The following is a 17,745-nucleotide window of genomic DNA, read 5'->3' as shown; positions in this document are numbered from 1 at the left end:
CCAGCACATGGCACTGCAGTCTTCTGCGCCCTGGCTTCAAACCAGACCTCAACCTTTGGACTTGATGCTGGTACACGCTCCAAAGTAACAAGAGATAGGACAAGACGTAACAGCTTCAAGCTGTGCCAGGGGAGGCTTAGATTGGATATTAGGAGAAATTTCTTCATGGAGAGGGTAATCAGGCATTAGAACAGGCTTACCAGGGAAGTGGTGAAATCAGCATCCCTAGAAGCTCTCAAAAACTGTGTAGATGAGGCCCTCAGTGACATGGTTCAGTGGCGGTCTTACCTGGGGTAATGGTTGAACTTTATGATCTCACAGGTCTTTTTCAACCTAGTTGATTCTATGACTTGTGAGCAGCCCTACAAGGTCCAACTCTTCTGGACTTGGTGCAGTTGGGCTGCTACCAGGGCCAGAAGTGCTGGTCCCCACATACCCCGTGGCAGTGCAGCTTGATATCCACTCAGCTGAAGTGGAGTGTGGGTCAGGGATGCAGCTGGTGAGCACTGGCACCCTGCCATCAGCTCCACAAAGTAGTCGCTTCCTTCCATCACAGGGTATCACGGTGAGCAGGGCAGCTGGGTTCTCACTGCACCAGTTTACAACCTGGGGGAAGTAAAAGAAGAAGTGGCCTCCCAAGTCCCATGTGTTCGCTTGCTATGTACCGCTGTGCAATTGTTTACTGCCCATTGACGTCTCTACACAGCCCAAGTGCACTCCTGGTTCAGACGAAGCAACACAACCTCCTCCTCCTCTACTGCAGATACAGAGGTGTTTCTTATATTCCTGCCTCCATTTCTTACCTTCAGCTCCAGCCGAGTTGCCCAGACTGCTTCCTGGGTATCATCTCTTCACCTGATTGTTCTCCATTCTCTCCCTCCCACTCTCATCCTGTGCTCCACACCTTTGGATTATGCAGAATCAGAGAAATCCCTCTGGAGAGAGACAGAAGACCTCAGCACTTGAGAAGACTGCCTACCCATCAGGTTTCCAGGCTGGTGATAGCCAGTGGCCACCTGCCACCCAGTAGTGATACCCACCCACTCCCAGCCTAGAGTCTGTACATGGGCCACACCTCCAGGCATTTTCCCCCTCCCTACTCCTCCCATGGGATGGGAATTTACACAACATGTTGCTTCTCTTACTGATAAGCCTGTCTGCTTTCCCAGTTCGCTTGAGCTTCTTACATGCTGACAGAGGTTTGTTATATCCTTCAACTTGCTTAAATGCAGCAGATGGATACAACCAGCTCTGGTACCTGCTTGAAAGTCTGCATTATGGTTACACTATGAATGCCTACAGAAAGTTCTTTTAAAATTAACAAGTGTGACACTGAAGTTTTGGTTTCAGGAGCTTCTACTCTTCCCAGTATTGCCAGACAGGAAAAGTTTGTGTAATACAACAGAATTGAGGACATTACAAAGGAAAAGAGGAATGATGCATTCAATTAAACCAACATGAATATGAAAGGAAGACAAAAATGCTGGTTAAAAGAGACAAACAGGAAAGAGCTGTATAATCTAGGCATAATTTCAGATAACAGCCTCCCCTGATTGCTAAACTGCAAATTTTACCCAACAGGGAGAAACCTGTGTCCCCCAGTGGTACAGTACCTATCACAAACAGGGCTTTGATCAGATGCACAAGCAGATGGCACAGCTGCAACTCAAATAAAGACTTGCAGGAGCCAGGTCATTCTCCCCCTTTTATGTGCACCTGAGCAAAACACAAACCAGACTAAAAACAAGCAACATTCTCCCTTTCTGTTTTCTGCCCAGCAGGCCACAGAACAGACAGCTCCAGGGCTGCTAAAGCAGCGTTACTTCCCCTGGCACCTCCTCATTACAAATGTCTCCTGAAACACGCTCTGTGTCATACCCATTTAGTGTCGGGTGACAGGCACTTTCTTCTGCAACACTCACTTTAACAGTGGTATTATTACTTTTAGTTGAGTGCTTTGATTTAAGCCACAGGAGATGTCACAAATTAGTGTTTACAAAACTTAACACGAGGGGGCTGTCAGTACTTGCTTGAAGACAAGGATTCAGACGGTTGAGACCCCATTGCGGAGGTACCAGACTAATTACAGGAGCCAGGGTAAAGAAGGATTTCAGACCTAAGTGCCACCTCAAGCAGAAGTGAAATTCATAATGCTCAGAGTGCAGCTCAGAGGACTGAACACCCCCCCCCTTCTGTTTTTATTTGTTTTACATACACAGTGCAAGAAAGAATTAAAATATCAGAGTGAAAGAGTCCAGCTCAGCTTGGTAACTGCTCCACCTACTTACAGCAACGTACACCCCGATGCTGCTCATTAGATACATGAACACACTTAAGCCATAAGCACCTCTCAGGTAACCTTACTCATAAAACAGCACTGGAGTTAAATGTTGCAAGGGAACAGATACCAAGAGAGCTTGGATAAATAAATTGCCTGGTGATTCAAGGAGAAAGTAGGAATTCTTCTACAATCCAAGAATTCACTGATATTACCTGTTAGTTGGAAGATTCTGTTTTCTAGCTGTTAGCTATCCAAGTTGAAGAAAGCTGGTTTGCACTTGGGAAAGCTTGAAAAACATATGTAATTGCTATGATTAATAAACAAGAAAAATGCAAACTTCATAAAAGTATGATATTCAAAATCCTTCCAGGTATAAGTACAGAAGATAACAGCATGCAGAGGAACACAGAGTATCCCTTGGAAACATATCTCTCCTAAGAGGCCCTTCAGCCGAGCAAGGGATTCCCATGTCCACCATTAATGAACAAAAACATGCCACTAAAACCACACTAGCGTTAATTCAGCAATGAGACTTTTTATACAGGAGCAGGTTTCCCTGTGAAATGAACACACCACCTCAGAGCCACCAGTGCAGCAGGAAGTCCCATCAGAAATCTCTCCAGCCTTTCATCATGATTCATTGTGCCATTCAGTGTAAATCACAAGCTACAAAATTGCATTATCAGTACAGCTCTTTTTAATCAATTCAAGGTACTGGTAGTTAAATATCTCCTGCACTAAGAAGCAATTGCTGTTTAGATCCAATTTTTTTCTTACAGAAATCATTATAACATTCTCATAATTGCTTATCTCTTAGAGGAAGATAACGCAGACACAGCTACTATTTCAAAAGACATTTTTTACACGTAGCTCGAACAGTCACATCTGAAATACAGCAGAGATTCACTCTAATTCAGGAACCTATTTAATGCTGACTGCATTGTGTGACAGTTCCATAGCCTCAGTTACACTCACAGCAGAGGTATTTATACACTCATTTGCCTAAGGACTTCCTCTGTTGGGCCCCTGTTCGGCAAAACACTGCAAATGATGTTTGAGACCATGCTCAGGTGATTTACTGAAGAGGGCTGAGCATGTCTCTGCTGGCTTTGGGGAGTTCTTGCTTTCCACTCAATGTTCCTCCCCTTATTTCTTTGTGGCACCCACACGAAGCACCTCTGCCCAGCATGGGTGCGTTCAAAGCCCTGCAGCTGCAGGCCTGCCTCTCTAATAAGAAACCTCAAGAAAATATCTGTGTGGTAGATAAGGTCACATAATGCTGCTGAGGTCAACAGCAGTCTCTGTCTATCTGGATTTTAAAGAGGAAATATGGCCTTGACTTGAAATTGAGTATCTCCCTGGCCTGCAGTTAAGTCAGTGCTTCCTGCTGTCTATGAAAAGGGATATTGCTTCCCCAGCCAACAGAGCTGTACCAGTAAGGATACTTCTCTGCAGGTGTTCAAATATGAGTGGCCCGGACCAAGACAGCACCCACTAAATACAATAGGTCTTGTTATCTGACCTATTATTGACTTCCACAGGATTCCTTCTCCCATATTTGCATTCCCTTTTTAACCTGTGTGCTTGGTCCTGTCCTGCCTCTCAGCCCAGCAGGGAGGGGATGTTCTTCCAGGAGGCTGCACACCCGTACACAGCAGTATCCTTAGAGAGAGTCCCTAGAGCATCATCCCTATCCCACCTTCCCAGAGAGCAGAATAAATCCGTATCAGCACCCTCTAATGCAGTGTCTTCTCCAAGTACATTTGGAGGCTCTGTGAGATTGCAACCCATACTTCAATCACTGATAGAGACCCCAGGAGCCTTCCAGAAGCCAAGATTACCCCCCACTTTGCAAGAAATTCATTGCCCTTAGTCTGATGTAACCTGAGATACAGATCTCCAGCTCCTTGAGGCACAGACTTCACACATGTGATCAAATCCTTCCATCTTTTCCTGCAAGCAAGATCAGAGCTAAACAGGTCCCAAGCACCAGGTTTGGGAACTACAAGACATGATGGACCATCAAGATCATTCATCTTCCACGTAGTAAAGGCCATATAACTTCCATATATGCCTTTCCATAATGCCTGTGGAAAACTAGAGACAGCTCTTAGGAAAACATACCTCCTGACCTTACTACTGCTAGTACTGGAGAACCCATTGGTGCTTTTGTTGTTTCAATGGCTAATTATCTTAACTTCTAAAAATGTGGGCCCTTTTTCCCTTATAGAAATCTATGCCAACAAATTAATCAAGCTAATCAGTGCCCTGACTCACTACCTCACATCTAAGAACAGGAAAAAGACGATATAAAATACATGGGCAATACAGATTCTAGAAAGCTACAGATAAAAATATGCTAAAAACTAGGTTAAATTAGCAGAACGATAAAGCACATTAGGAAACAGGAGGGTATGAATCAATAATTTACATCTCAGAAGAGTTACTTAGACAAAAGCTTTCAAATGCCTGTCCCACTCATCCCTCCCAAAAACTTGACCCTGACAATGATCCCCAGCAATTTCCTCAGAACTGAAGTAATTGAAATTTTGCTTTCAAGAACATGGCAAGTGAATGGAAAGAGGAAATTTTGGTTGGAGGAGGGGATCCAGGATCCACAGTGATTTCCCACCACTTACAATTTAAATTCGCTCCTAATGCAGTTCTACTGCTAAACATTGTACTCAGTAACACAAAAGCTCCCTGTCACTGTTAACACAGCTGGACTACCAGCTCAGCAATGTCAACTTTCTTCCCTACATTGTAAAAGCTCTACTGTTAATTTTGACATTTGGTTTTTAGCAAGATGCATTTCTTACAGAGCAAATGTACACTGACAAATCTGGGGCCCTCTGTGTATTTTGGTAAATTGCAATCCATTATGAATATATATCTTCCTATAATGAAATGTTAGCTTTGCAGCTGAAATGCAAGCTGTCCAAGTATCTGGTGGGAACATTTAATAACAATAATATTTTGCTGAAGATAGCACAGCTACCTCATTTAGGTATTCCTAATACACTCTCCTGGTTAAGTATTTTCCCTTGATATATTAACAGTTTAATAGTACACAGGTGAAAGCAACTTGGTGATACTGAGATAAAAAACCGCCCTGGCAGCTTAGGGCCTCTCTGCAGAGGAAGCAGAACATTGACAAGCCTGCAGCAGTTCCCACTGGGATCTTGCTGACAGCAAACATCATGGATCAAGACAATCTAAGAGCATGCACAGCTCAATTACTGCACACTGCTTGCCCCCGAGTGTGGTTTGAGGGCCCGGCCACATGTCCTGAGGATCTGGGGCTATGATGGGTGCATTGAGCATGTCCTTCCCATAGGGAAGTAAGCAGTGCTGGTGGAAAGCATTCTCTGCTCCTGCTTTCCAGCATGGCAAAGAAAGGGAATCCTCCCTTTTTTAGATTATAAACTTAACAGGCTTTTTTTTTTTTTCCATTGTCATATAGCCCAAAAGACTCTGAACACAAATTAGCAGACCCTGATACAAAGGGTCACATCTGTCTGATGACTGAACATGTGGGGTGTGCTTGAGACAGGGATGGCACAGAAGTACTGCATGCCCCCCGCAGTACAGGAAAGCTTCTGAATGCTCACTGCATCCCAGGATTGTGCCTTCAAATGCTGCTTCCAAGTAATTCTGCACCAGCAGCCAAAGCACTGCTTGCATTCAAGGCAGGCTATATACTCTGGGCTGCATTTTGTCCTGACCTAAATCAAGATCCACTTGATCTGTTGTCTTAGTTTGACTTTGCCCTGGATAGGTATCCAAGTAAATCATCCCCTGTCAACAGGACAATCTCCCGAAGGAAAGTCTGGTGGCACAGTCCTTCCCTCCCATTTCAGTGGGGTGGGCTGTGTTCTGCTGACCTAGATGAATATCTGGTGACAGGAATGATCAGCAAAGCTTTGTCTTACAAGATCACATTGCTAAAGTGCAAGCCTCCAGCAAACAGCAAGTCAGCACAGAGCTGCCATTCCCCAGCTGGAAATCCTGCTCTGGCCCTTGCCTAAAGCAGCACTTACAGGCTCCAGAAGTCCAGAAGAAGCATCAGACCTCTGCCTGCAGGCAGCACCATGCAGCAGTTGGTCAAGAGCATGAGGCTGCAGTGGTGTGCTTCAGACACAAAGGAGAGATGATAAAAAGGAGAATCAGGATCTGTGTAGTGCACAGACTCAGATACTCAAGATACCATGCTCAGTCAATGCTGGTCTCACCAGCTGAGGGCCAGGGCAAGGAGAGCAGATCAGGAGAGCACCCCAGAAGTCCGTCTGACTCAGCTCTTCAAAGTTAGAAGTTTTCTGAGTCCAAGCAAGTTTGCAAACAAAAAAGCAAGCACCAGCACAGCAGATCCAGCTCTCAGCAGGCTGGAAACCTGGCTGCCCCTCTATTCAGCATCATGTTCTTCTGCTGTATCGCAAAGTTATTTAACTTAGCCCAAAACCTGAGGAATAGCTGACTCGACCTGACAGAAAGGATTCTGTCAGGGGGAAAAAAAAAATCAAAAGAAGACAACTGCTGAGTAAATCATTGGAAGTTATGACAAAAACCTCACAGTGAGGCCTAGACACCAGATAAACAGACCAAAGAGATATTTAGACACAAACATAATTTGTAACCCCATTTGTTTCACAAGAAGAGCTATTTTAAGTTATATAAAATAAAAATAAATTATAGCATCTAGAAAGAGAACCTCCAGTTGACATTAAAACTTTTGATGCTGTTTATAATCAAGAAAAACACACATGCCAAGCAGGGAGAAGGCAAGCCAGCAACAGGGATGTTACAGTTCCCTGGGATTTATGAGCAGGCTTGGTATGGGGCAGAGTGGAGCTTCCCCCAAAGCTCCGCATGCAGACTGCATACAGCAGTCATGAGGAGTTTTGCATGACAGGCTCAATGCAAATCAAATCACAAGTTCTTATTTCTTCTAAATTGCTCATCGTGTTTTGCTCTAGCACATAAAATTTGGAGTTCTATCCAACACATATCAAGACTTCGCATATTTAAAACTAGAAGAAATTAGGCCTTTTTCATCTCAAAGTGGTATCTTGTCCAACTACTGGAACAGTCCTGATCCTAGTTAAAAAGCAGTTTGCACCATCTGTTATTACTGTCAAATCTATTATTATTCTATTTGGTTGTATTTTATTTTAAAGGGCTGCTTCATAGGAGAGATGCAAAGCTCACAGTGGAAAGACTTAGCTGACATTAGGGATGTGGATCAGGCCCTTAGTGAGAGGAAGAGAATTAATAGTAATTCTTAACTTTCCTATTTGAGCATGACATGCCCCTAGGCTTACTGCTTGGCTTAGCAGAATCACTATTTCCTGTTTAGGCATGACAGTATTTGTCAAGAGTAATGCTCATTAGTCTGCTGGTGTGGTCAGGCTAGCAGTGTATAAACACTGTGGAAGATCAGGTAGGGACTAAAGGTCTGCTCTTTGTGGTCAATTATAGCTATCAACATTAATGATATCACCATGGAGAGCTATGCAGGCAGAAGAGAGAAGTGCTTTTCCAAGGTTAGTCTTGACAATGTACCTTGGCTACAATGAGCTGGCAATGAAAAATGTAGTGTGCACCTCCAGCCTCTGTCTAACCCTCTCAGTGATTTATTTCAAGAATAGTCTAGTGGCTTTTTTTCTTTAAATACCTGAATAAGAGACATGCTTTCCAACCTGAAGTGCATTCTCTTCTATTCTTCACAATTCACATTGCTGATGATACTTAAACCTGATGTTTAATCAAAGAGTGAAAAAGCGGCACAGGGACTGATGAAAGCTTCCCAACCCTGCCTTCATTTTTGACTCTACATTTTCTCCTAAAGCCTAGGATTTCTGGGTAAAGCTGAGATTTTCACTCTATTTGCTTGGAGAGAGTTCATGTCCCAGGTCCTATGTGAACTCAGAAAAACAGTAAGGTTTATCTTCCCCCATGAAAAAATGGCATGTCTCTTCTAATTATTACTAAAATGGAGCTACAGGTTTGTAGATCTCTTAAAAAGAGAAGTATTTAAAAAATCACTTGAATTCCTACAAAAGCAGAAAGACTTGGAAATATTAAAAATTATTAGCCAAAGAAAAAAAAAATCATTATTGTAACACATAACAATATAGATAATCATCCTCAACTGGCAACTTACTACCAAAGGAGAAGGACCACTTACTTGTCAGCCCCCTGCTGCCAAGCCATTGCAAAGTAGAGCTCTGGTGAAAGTGTTGTAAATGAAAGCAGAAATAGTATGAGCTTTGGAAATCCTCATACAGTTCCCCAAGCCTCCAAGAGCACTATAAATACAAATGAGTGTGAGAGAGCAATAGCATGTCCTGACACCCTGGTGAAATTAGGCGTATGTCTAACTGCCTTGAAACCTATCCGTAGAGAACTAGGTAAGCATGAATATTCCCAATTGAGAAAATTAACCTGAAAGTGCATGGGCCAGCCCCTTCCTAAGAAGGACATTACTTAAGTACATGCCCAATCTTAAGCAGGACTTAAATACATGTATTGAACTTCAGGATGAATTTAATGCTTTGCTGAAGAAGTGCTTTGATCAGAGTCATTAACCTTTGACTATTGATTTCAATTTAATTGGCATCCATCATCTTCACCAATACAGTGTAAAAGAGTGATAATATTGGGGTCCCGAACATATTCCATCTATATAATTGCATTTGTCAGCCTAAACAGAACCTTAAAGATGGGGTTATTTGTGTACTTGCCCATGGAACACACTGCACAGCAAACTAGCACTCAATATTTGAGGCATTCTCTAAAAAGAAAACCACATTTCCAGTAAGTGAGGTGTAGCTCAGTCAGTAATTCAAACTCTCAGCATCCATGAAATCCTGCAATCCATTTATGCCTGCTTTGTAGAACTGACGTTTGCTTGGTGGTCTAAAGCCTTTTATTTTTCTCTTTTCCTTTACAGCATGTGCTCTTGTACTTACCAGGGCACTTACAGTATTATTTAGGTTGCTGCCTGCGATATTTTCAAGCTACTAGAAGACAGTTTCTTAGACATTTTCATAATGTTTTGAAATGCTGATGAGGATTTAGCATTAAAATTAATGGCAGCCAGCCGTGGTCTTTCAGATGTGAAAGACTGAACAGTATTTTCTGGGAAAAAAAAAAAGGGGGAGCAGTGGGGAGAAGAATGGGGATATAAATAGCCCGTCTTGCTTTTCTCCAGGCAGGATCCTTTTAATCATGTAAAATAGATTTTAAAGATTAAAGACTCTAGGCTCTGTTCTGCCTTTGCTCATGTCTCATATCACCAATTTTTTTTTTTTTTTGCACGTAATTTGAATGAAAAAGGACACACATGGTGTTTTCATTTGCATTACCCCAAACTGGAATTTCCCCTTGAAGAACATAGCCCCTACCTCCTCTGCAGTGAGGAGAAAACCACCACACCTGGGTGGAACAACAGAAAACAGGAGAAAAACCAATTCCAAATCATTACCCTACTTCTTGGACCTGGAACCTTGTTTTACTGAGATTCTATTTAGAGCTGTGTTTTATAAGCTGAAAAGGAGACAGAAGAATTACTGGTCCAGCAGCTATATCTGTGTATGTATGAGCTGCAGTCCCAGATTTCATCCAGACATCATCATACTGCACATGGAAAAGCCTGCAGTAATTGAAATAGGAGCATCAGCACTGGAAAAACTGGCTGCATCATGGCATGAGACATCTCTCTGTCCTGTTAGAATGTTCAGTGATAGCAGGGGTGTTCTGTAAGAACTGCCAAAGATGGAGGGCAGAGAAGAAAGCCCCAGTTCCACAGAGAAATGATGAATCAAAGTTCTCCTGCAGGAACTACATGGCCTGACAAAGAGCTAGAGGAGATGCTGGGAGGACAGAGTAGGCCAAACAGCTGAAAACCTGAGGCAGAATAAACTACCCATGCCCATCAACAGTCTGTTGGCAGAGCTGGAACTAAGAAGCTTCCTTCTGCCACCGGCAAGATACGCCCTGTTTTGCCATCACTCCCTCTCACCAAAGCACACTACATGAGTTGCATCACAGCACAGATGAGTCTTCATTCCTAAATTTATTTTCCTAAGGCAAGTTGCAATCAATTCCTCTTACACATTGACTAAAGCATCCTTTTTCCACATTACATCCTCAGACTTGCAGCTATAGTCCCACCTGGTTTTCAGTCACAACACTTTGGGAGCAGGAAGTTTCTCATCTCCTCCAAGATTCTGAGGCTGACAAAAATCAGTGCTGGAATGTATTGATCTTATTACGTATACTTAGTTGTACTTCTCAAATGAAGTACAGGACATCTGGATAATTCTCTTTGATTACATTTGTAAACACCCAGAGCATCCTAACTTTGTTCCATGTGCTAAAATATCAATGGGCTCATCAGCAAAGAGCATGGAGCCCTCCTTAAGTGACCATCAAAAGTCATCAGCTGTGAACAACTATTCTTTCCACTAGATGCTCTTCCAGAATCATAAGCTAGAGAATAGAAAGGAAACAAAGGACACTTTATCAGATACGGACCAATACATCTTTCTAATGACATTTGGAATTCACCTGGAAATCCTGGCCAAACCTGAGACAGTTTTCTAGTGGAGATCATCTCCATGAGTTTAACAAGTAGAGTCCTGTAACCTACACAACTACTCTGCCATGCACTTGGCCTATGGAAAAAGAAAGAGACATGAGCAAAAGAGCAGGATTTGAAAGCAACAAGTTGTTGTGATTCTAAGCAATGGCTTCTTGTTGGGACAGTATGCTTAGAGTAAAAATAAACGTGTGCAACTCTATTACAAGAAAATAAAACATGTCTGTAATTGCAACGAAAGACTTTATCTTGACAGCCTTGGAACTGAAAGTTCACAAAGCACATACAGTGTGGGAAGTGTCAGCATAAGCATCCCACATATGCCTCCACCAGTGTAACCAGGGGATAAGGGCAACGTGTTCCCAGTCTCTTGGCCTGCTTCTGCCTCTCTGCTGAAAACGGTCACCAGTGTTTTCAATCAATTCCAGGTGGCTTTGTACCGCAGGCACTGATCAGCTTGGAGCTGAAACAAAACTGCTCCCCTCACTGCACAGACAGCAAACATACTTCACACAGTCCCAGCCTGCAGATCTGTTTCAAGGTCCTGACCCTAGTTTTTCAAGCCCTTAATAGGCAAGAGCCTAATGAACCTTGGAGACTGCTTCTTATTCCACACTCTGAAGCAACAACTGTGATTGCTGTGGGTGAGCAGAGCTAAGGGAGCTCAGGATGAAGCCCTCCTTCCTTTCTGCATCCAAGCCTCTTACCACCAAAACCTCAGCCCTGTCTCTTAGCATGAGTAACATCTTCAGACCCTCATCTGCAGTCCTGCTGCAGCCATTTTCACTATTGCTGGCTGCAGTATTCATTAAAATACAGCACAAGATAAAGAAAAGATGTGGTTTAGGAAAACACATTCCTTAAGGTCTTTGCAGGAAACAGTCCTGGTGTGACCATGTCCCTTAGAGCAAAGGGAGAGGGACACTTTTTCTGAAGTTATAGAAAAATAGAGTTGAGAGAGAACTGCAGAGGTCAATACCTCATCCCAGTTGGGCTACAGCAAGGGGAGCTCAGGTACCAGAGTCCTGATGGAGCAGCTTTACAGTTAGTAAGACCAGTCCACTTCATGTCTGGAGCCGCACAGCCAGAGTCCTCACAACATGACCCTTCCTAGCAAGCTTTCGGTGAGGCCAAAACCAGGACACCATGACAGATGAAAGCAAAGGCAGCACTCTCTGTAGGTGATCTGAAAGAATAAATTTCCTGTTTCTGATGCATTAATGCTCCCTGGTTTGCTTATCAGTCTCTTCTCACTCTTCCACATGCAGCCTGTGTTTTTTCTGCTATACAACTATGAATAGAAATACAGAATTAGCCTACACCCCAATGCTGGTTTGAAAGCTTGTCTGTATCTCCATCCTCCTTGCCACACACTATTTCATACTTTAATATCAACTTTAAAATAGATTAGAGGCTGATGAGCTGAAACAAATCCCAATCATAACTCTTAGAGCACTAGCACCACTCTCCCCCTAGCCTTCCCTCTCCTTCATATCCATCCTCCATTTGCCTCCGTCTTCACCATCTGCAATGTCCCTCCAGCATCAGCGCAAAGCACTTGCTCAGCCAGTGCACCGAGACACAATGGGGTGCTTCAAGCAAGTACCTACACCTTTCAGTAACCTCCCCTTTATCCTGCCAAGCAACTCATCCTGCTCTTCCCAACCTTTGAACTTCATCTGGTCAGGTTGGGTCCTTTTAGACAGCACGTTCATCTGCTTTCATATCCTGCTCTGCTTTGTAAGAGCAGGTTCCTTCAAAAGAATAAGCAGCAATTACTGCAGCCACACCTATACTGGAAATGCCTGTGCAATGATCTGTAGTTTATGCTCACAAAGAAAACAAAAGCTGTAAAGAAATAAGCATCCATTCACTTTGAACTTTAGTATCTGGTCCTTTGCTGCAGCAGGGACCTGATTCTTTGAAGCAATGGGCAGCTATAGGCCCTAAGGGAGTTGAGTTTCTCACACATGCAAATACAAATCAGAAGTTGCTCTATTGAAGCCAAGTGAATTATGCAGGTGTAACCTCAGTGTGACAGAGAGGGCTCATGGATGTCAGCAGCAACTGGAATAGGTGCCCTTTCATTTTTCACATGGTGATTTCTCATTTTCAGCCACTTGGTTTCGCACAGCTACAATAGTACATATACAGCTGTGATGCAATAGGACAGGATGGCTGATATTTAGGAGAAATCACACTCTTAGATCAATGCACACTGCAGGTATTCAGCTGGAACCAAATGTGTTGGAAGCAATGTAAACCCCAGGGGGCTTGTTTGCTAATCAATAAACACAAGGAATGCATGCCACTGAGTTATTGCTGCAGTGTTAATTGTAGCTATACAAGATGTTTGGGGTTTTGGTGATTTTTTTTTTTTTTTACGCATTGCTGAAGAAACAGACATCTTCAAGAACTATGAACAAAACATATGATATGAAAAATGCATTGCTATTCACTTCTCTGATGCTTTGAACTTTAGGAAAAATATAGAACCTTATTAGAAGCTCTCAGTGCTGCCTCATGAAGGAGAAAGGGAAGCTGCTAGTGCTTCCAACCCCCTGGTTTACCAGAAGTGACATTTAAGTAGTCACTTGGGGGAAAATCCCAATGGGAGCACTGACAAAGCTTACCATTTGAAAAAGGTCACACCTTCTACTCTTGCTTGGAATAGATGGTGCTGACCTTAAAAACCTCGTAGACTCAGTCGCCCTCCTCAATAAGCATATGATGGAGCAGCCAGCTGGGGCAGTTCTACAAAGGAGGAGATGCAGGGCATCATTGCTCTGCAGAGCTTTCTTATTCCTTGTTTTCCTCTTGACAAATTACAGATAAATCAACTCATCTGCAAGCAGGTGGCTCAGGAGTGTCAGCAGCACAGGCACCAGCACAGGAGCACAAGGCAGGGTACAGGCTGCAGTGGGGAAGGGAGTTGCCTCTTTCCATAGTGGCTGCCTTGAAAACAGGGCAAAAATGCAAGCAGCATTCAAATCCCTGGTGGACAGGGCTTTTTGTGTGTGATAGCAAAGTGGGGATTCACAAAGACAAGCTTTAACCAAGGCAATTGAGAGCAGCATTCCCATTTAGCAGCTCTGATTCAGCCTCTAGAAGTGCCTGTTTGATACAGACACTGCAAGAACTAGTCTTACTCATCTGAAGTCAGCTTGGTGAGACCACTCTTCTTGTTTCACTCATTGAAGACCTCTCCTCACACATCATTTCTGTAGAGAAACAAAGGGCAAACAAATTGAGAAATAGTATTTCCACCCTGCAGGCTGAAAGCAAGCCTGTGGTATCACCTTTATCAGAAGACCAGGCAAGGATCTCATAGCAAAAATTAAGCCCAGATTAAAGAGTTTCTATCTCAGGCATTGAGCTGCGAGTTTATCTTCTTCCTCATGTGGTCCCCTGAGTCTGAACTTGTAAGTGTTCAGTGCTACACATGCAAAGTCCTCAACTTTACTGAGGATTGCCATCCCAGCACCACATTGTAAAACTACCACCACACCAGGTAGCTGGATAAAAATATAACTCCCTCCCCCTAACCAGTACAGCTATGAGAGGCTGATCCTCCACATGGGCTCCAGAAGAGTAGACTTCCGACTGAGTCATCCTGTGGGATGAAACAGGACAGCCCACAGTGGTAATCCCAAACGCTGCAGTATGCTAGAAAATCAGCCCCTAGCTGCTGCAGTCACAAAAATACAATAAACATGCCCTATGATTCCATTTTTAGTCGCTTTTCAATGCGGCACTGCAGTTTGTCAGTCTTTCTTGTCCCAGCTGGAATAGATGAATTGCTGATGCTTTTTAGGACCATTGGCAGAGGAGCACAATAGAAACATAGCTCAGATATTGATGACTAATGCACACAGAACGTTTCCAAAAACTGTTGCCATCGCAGCTAAACAAAGTGTACTAAATTAACATTCACATGGAAGAAGAAGAGCTCATTTCCACATATTCAGCATTTAAATGAACCTATGGCACCACTGGCAAACTCAGCTGAAACCAAAACGGGGCCATGGTTCTCTTGAAAGTTTCATAGACCTCCATAACCCTAACTCAGGTTTCAGGTTGGCAGCAAAGCCTGGAATGTCCTGCAGGGTTTGGGATTTCATTAGAGAAATTTCTAGCAGCTACTAGGAGGGCTTCTCTTGGGTCACAGACCTCCAGACCTCTAGATATCATCCTCACTTTAAATAATCATTGCCTTGCTATAACAGTGACATGTATTACTTGTAAGGTACAGTCTAGCACATTTCAAAGCTTACAGAAGTCTTTTACCAGCTCAAATGGATTAGATCAGCTTCTTCATGGGAAGCCTCCCAGACAGTCTTTCCTTTAGGACTGAAAGTAATCTGCCTGAGTACAGCACAAACCAGGGCTAACCTGCAGAGATAGAAAATCCTTGCAATGGCTGAAAATGCCACTGCCATGAGAACTGAAAGCACAGGAAAAAAAGAAACTCATTTAGATTTAAAATTGACAAAAACCCAAACCAGCCACCAACACATCTACCAGCAAGACAATGAAGCTCACAGACTGACTAATAAAGCAAAAGGAAGAGCCCTGTCTGGAGCAGGATTAAGGAGATGACTCATGAAGAAGTTCTGTTGCTGTCATCTCTGACTAAAACTCATCCTGAAGTCCAGATACAAAATGATCTGACTCTATGAAGAGTTAGAGCAGTCAGAGGGAGCCAGCACTCCCAACTCCAGTTCCCAGCTCTCAGTCACTTGAGGACTCCTACACAAGTGATCCATCCACTTGAAAATTCATAAGCAACAAATACTTTTTTTCCTGCCCTGTGTGCTCTTAAGCTTCCTATTACGGCAACAGCAAAACTTACAAATGCAAAAGCAGAACAGAGACCACTTCAAGTCTGAGAGATGTCACTGGTTGTTTTGTGGCTGAAGTGTCTAAACATCTGCTGATTCTCAGACACTTTGAGGGCTGATGTTTTAACACACTTAAATTGTCTTGAGTACTTTTTTCTAAACCGCCTATATAGGTTATAGCTTGTTCTTCAGATACAAATAGACAACTAAAACAGCTCTCAGTATCTCTGGCTGTGTATTTAATGGTATTAAACATCACCCTTAGATCACCTTTTTGTAAGGATTTCAAACATCTTTACTCAGGTAAAACTTATTGGCTCACAGTGTGGTTTTTGCAATGCTATCAAGCAATTAAGAATCCTAGATACTGACTCATACTTCATGGATAAATACCTATTATTCTTCTTCAAAGAGGAATATCACCTCCATGCTCCTGGTTATCACAACTGCCAAAATCCAAACGGGGGGAAATATTTTAACAACCCAGCCTGCCACACACTCTTTGAAAGCTCCCTTCCAACAGACTGAAGCCATGTTTGTGAAATTAGTGAGGGGGGAAGGGGAGAACAGGAAATGTTCTCAAAAACAGGAGAATAGTAGAATGTTTTTACACATCTCATGGATTTCTGTTTCACTAGATTAGGAAGCAGTGCCTTTAATGTAACTAACATGTGGCAACCACAGGGTGACCACAGCGAGTAAATCTCCCCTTCAGGAGGAAGCTGAAATGCAGCAGGGTTTGCTTCAACTGCTGGGAAAGAATCAAAAAACCTTTTTAGTACTGGTTGCAACAGGGGGTGGAAGGGAGGAGAACTGAGAATATACTAATAGTGACAGCTGAAAACAGAAATCTCACAGCATTTGTGGGTGGAGGAATCAAACAGGTCCCAGCATCCTGTCAATGCTCCTGCTTATGCTCCAGATTTGTTCTTGTTGGGGGAAAAAAAAAAAAAAAGCAGAGCAATAGATCTGAAAGGGAAAGGTTTGAGGTGGTCTTAAACATGATAAATATATTTAATAACAACAGTTAATCATAACACGTTCAGAGATGAAAACATTGATGTGCAAAACCCGTGCAAGCTAGAGGAGTTGCAGCAAGGCTGTGTGGCTCAAATTACCCTATTGTTGGGAGCTCACAGTCGGTTTCACTGCTCTCCTTCAATACTCCCATCAGGACTGCAGCTCCCTTGCTTTGTTCCCGAGACAGCCCAGCATTTAACAGATGTCCAGAGTAAATCATGATCATTTGATAGGTTTGGGGAATAGAAGCTAGATGGAAAAGTCAGTCTATTAAAACCATCAGAAAAGTACTAGCACATTACAGGCCATTTCAAAATAAATTGGGGTATCTTTTAAGTCTCTCCACAACAGTTTGTATTTTAAATCAAGAGACCATATGTATTGACTTTCCCCTGAGTAATCTAAGTGACAGGGCACTCTGAGGTGCAGTAATAGGATGCAAGCGAAGAAGTGGGTATTATTTTATCCTTGCTGTGATAATCTGAATGCATCACTGCCCAGCATTGTAAACAGTGAAATGAGAAGCATGAACAGCACTTTCAAAGTCCCTGTGCATTTGGGGATTGTAGGAGGGGATAGTGGTCCCTGTCTCTAGTGAGAAGGAATGTAAACATTTAAAACTAAAGCAGAAACAACATTATATTAAGATCTAAACAAGAGGGAAACTATAAAAGCTTGTTTTTCTCCTCTCTAAGAAAGAAAAAAGCAAGACAGAAGTAATGTCAAGAAATATCATTGCACACAAAGTGCAACTCTTAATAATCATCAGTATTTTAAAGATCTTCCTGAAGTTTTGTACTGAGACACTATAACTAAAGAAAGAAATCAAGGTTTACCAGTTACCATCTGCCTGGAGCAGGGAAGGAGAAGATACTATAGGATCTTCTCCACAGAGTAACGCACACTGCAGATGTATCAGGACCAGAAAAAGAAGTAGAAAAGCCATTACAGACACCAGCAGCCATCCCATAGGTCACACACTGTTTTCTTTCTCTTTTCCAGCT

The 17,745-nt window shown here is 42.9% G+C and overlaps 1 long non-coding RNA gene across 1 annotated transcript; it reads right to left on the bottom strand.

The window, feature by feature from the left end:
- Positions 1–213: 213 nt before the first annotated feature.
- LOC136020807 (uncharacterized) lies at positions 214–927 on the bottom strand. The gene is made up of 3 exons (XR_010615498.1): positions 804–927; positions 437–606; positions 214–288 (listed from the first exon to the last, which is right to left on the bottom strand). It is a non-coding gene; the product is annotated as an uncharacterized LOC136020807 (long non-coding RNA).
- Between the last annotated feature and the right edge of the window lie 16,818 nt (positions 928–17,745).

The sequence above is a fragment of the Lathamus discolor genome, chromosome 12, assembly GCF_037157495.1.
Source record: "Lathamus discolor isolate bLatDis1 chromosome 12, bLatDis1.hap1, whole genome shotgun sequence".
Taxonomy (NCBI): Eukaryota; Metazoa; Chordata; class Aves; order Psittaciformes; family Psittacidae; genus Lathamus; species Lathamus discolor.
Note: the sequence above shows the minus strand (reverse complement) of the source record. Positions and strands in the feature narration are given on the sequence as shown.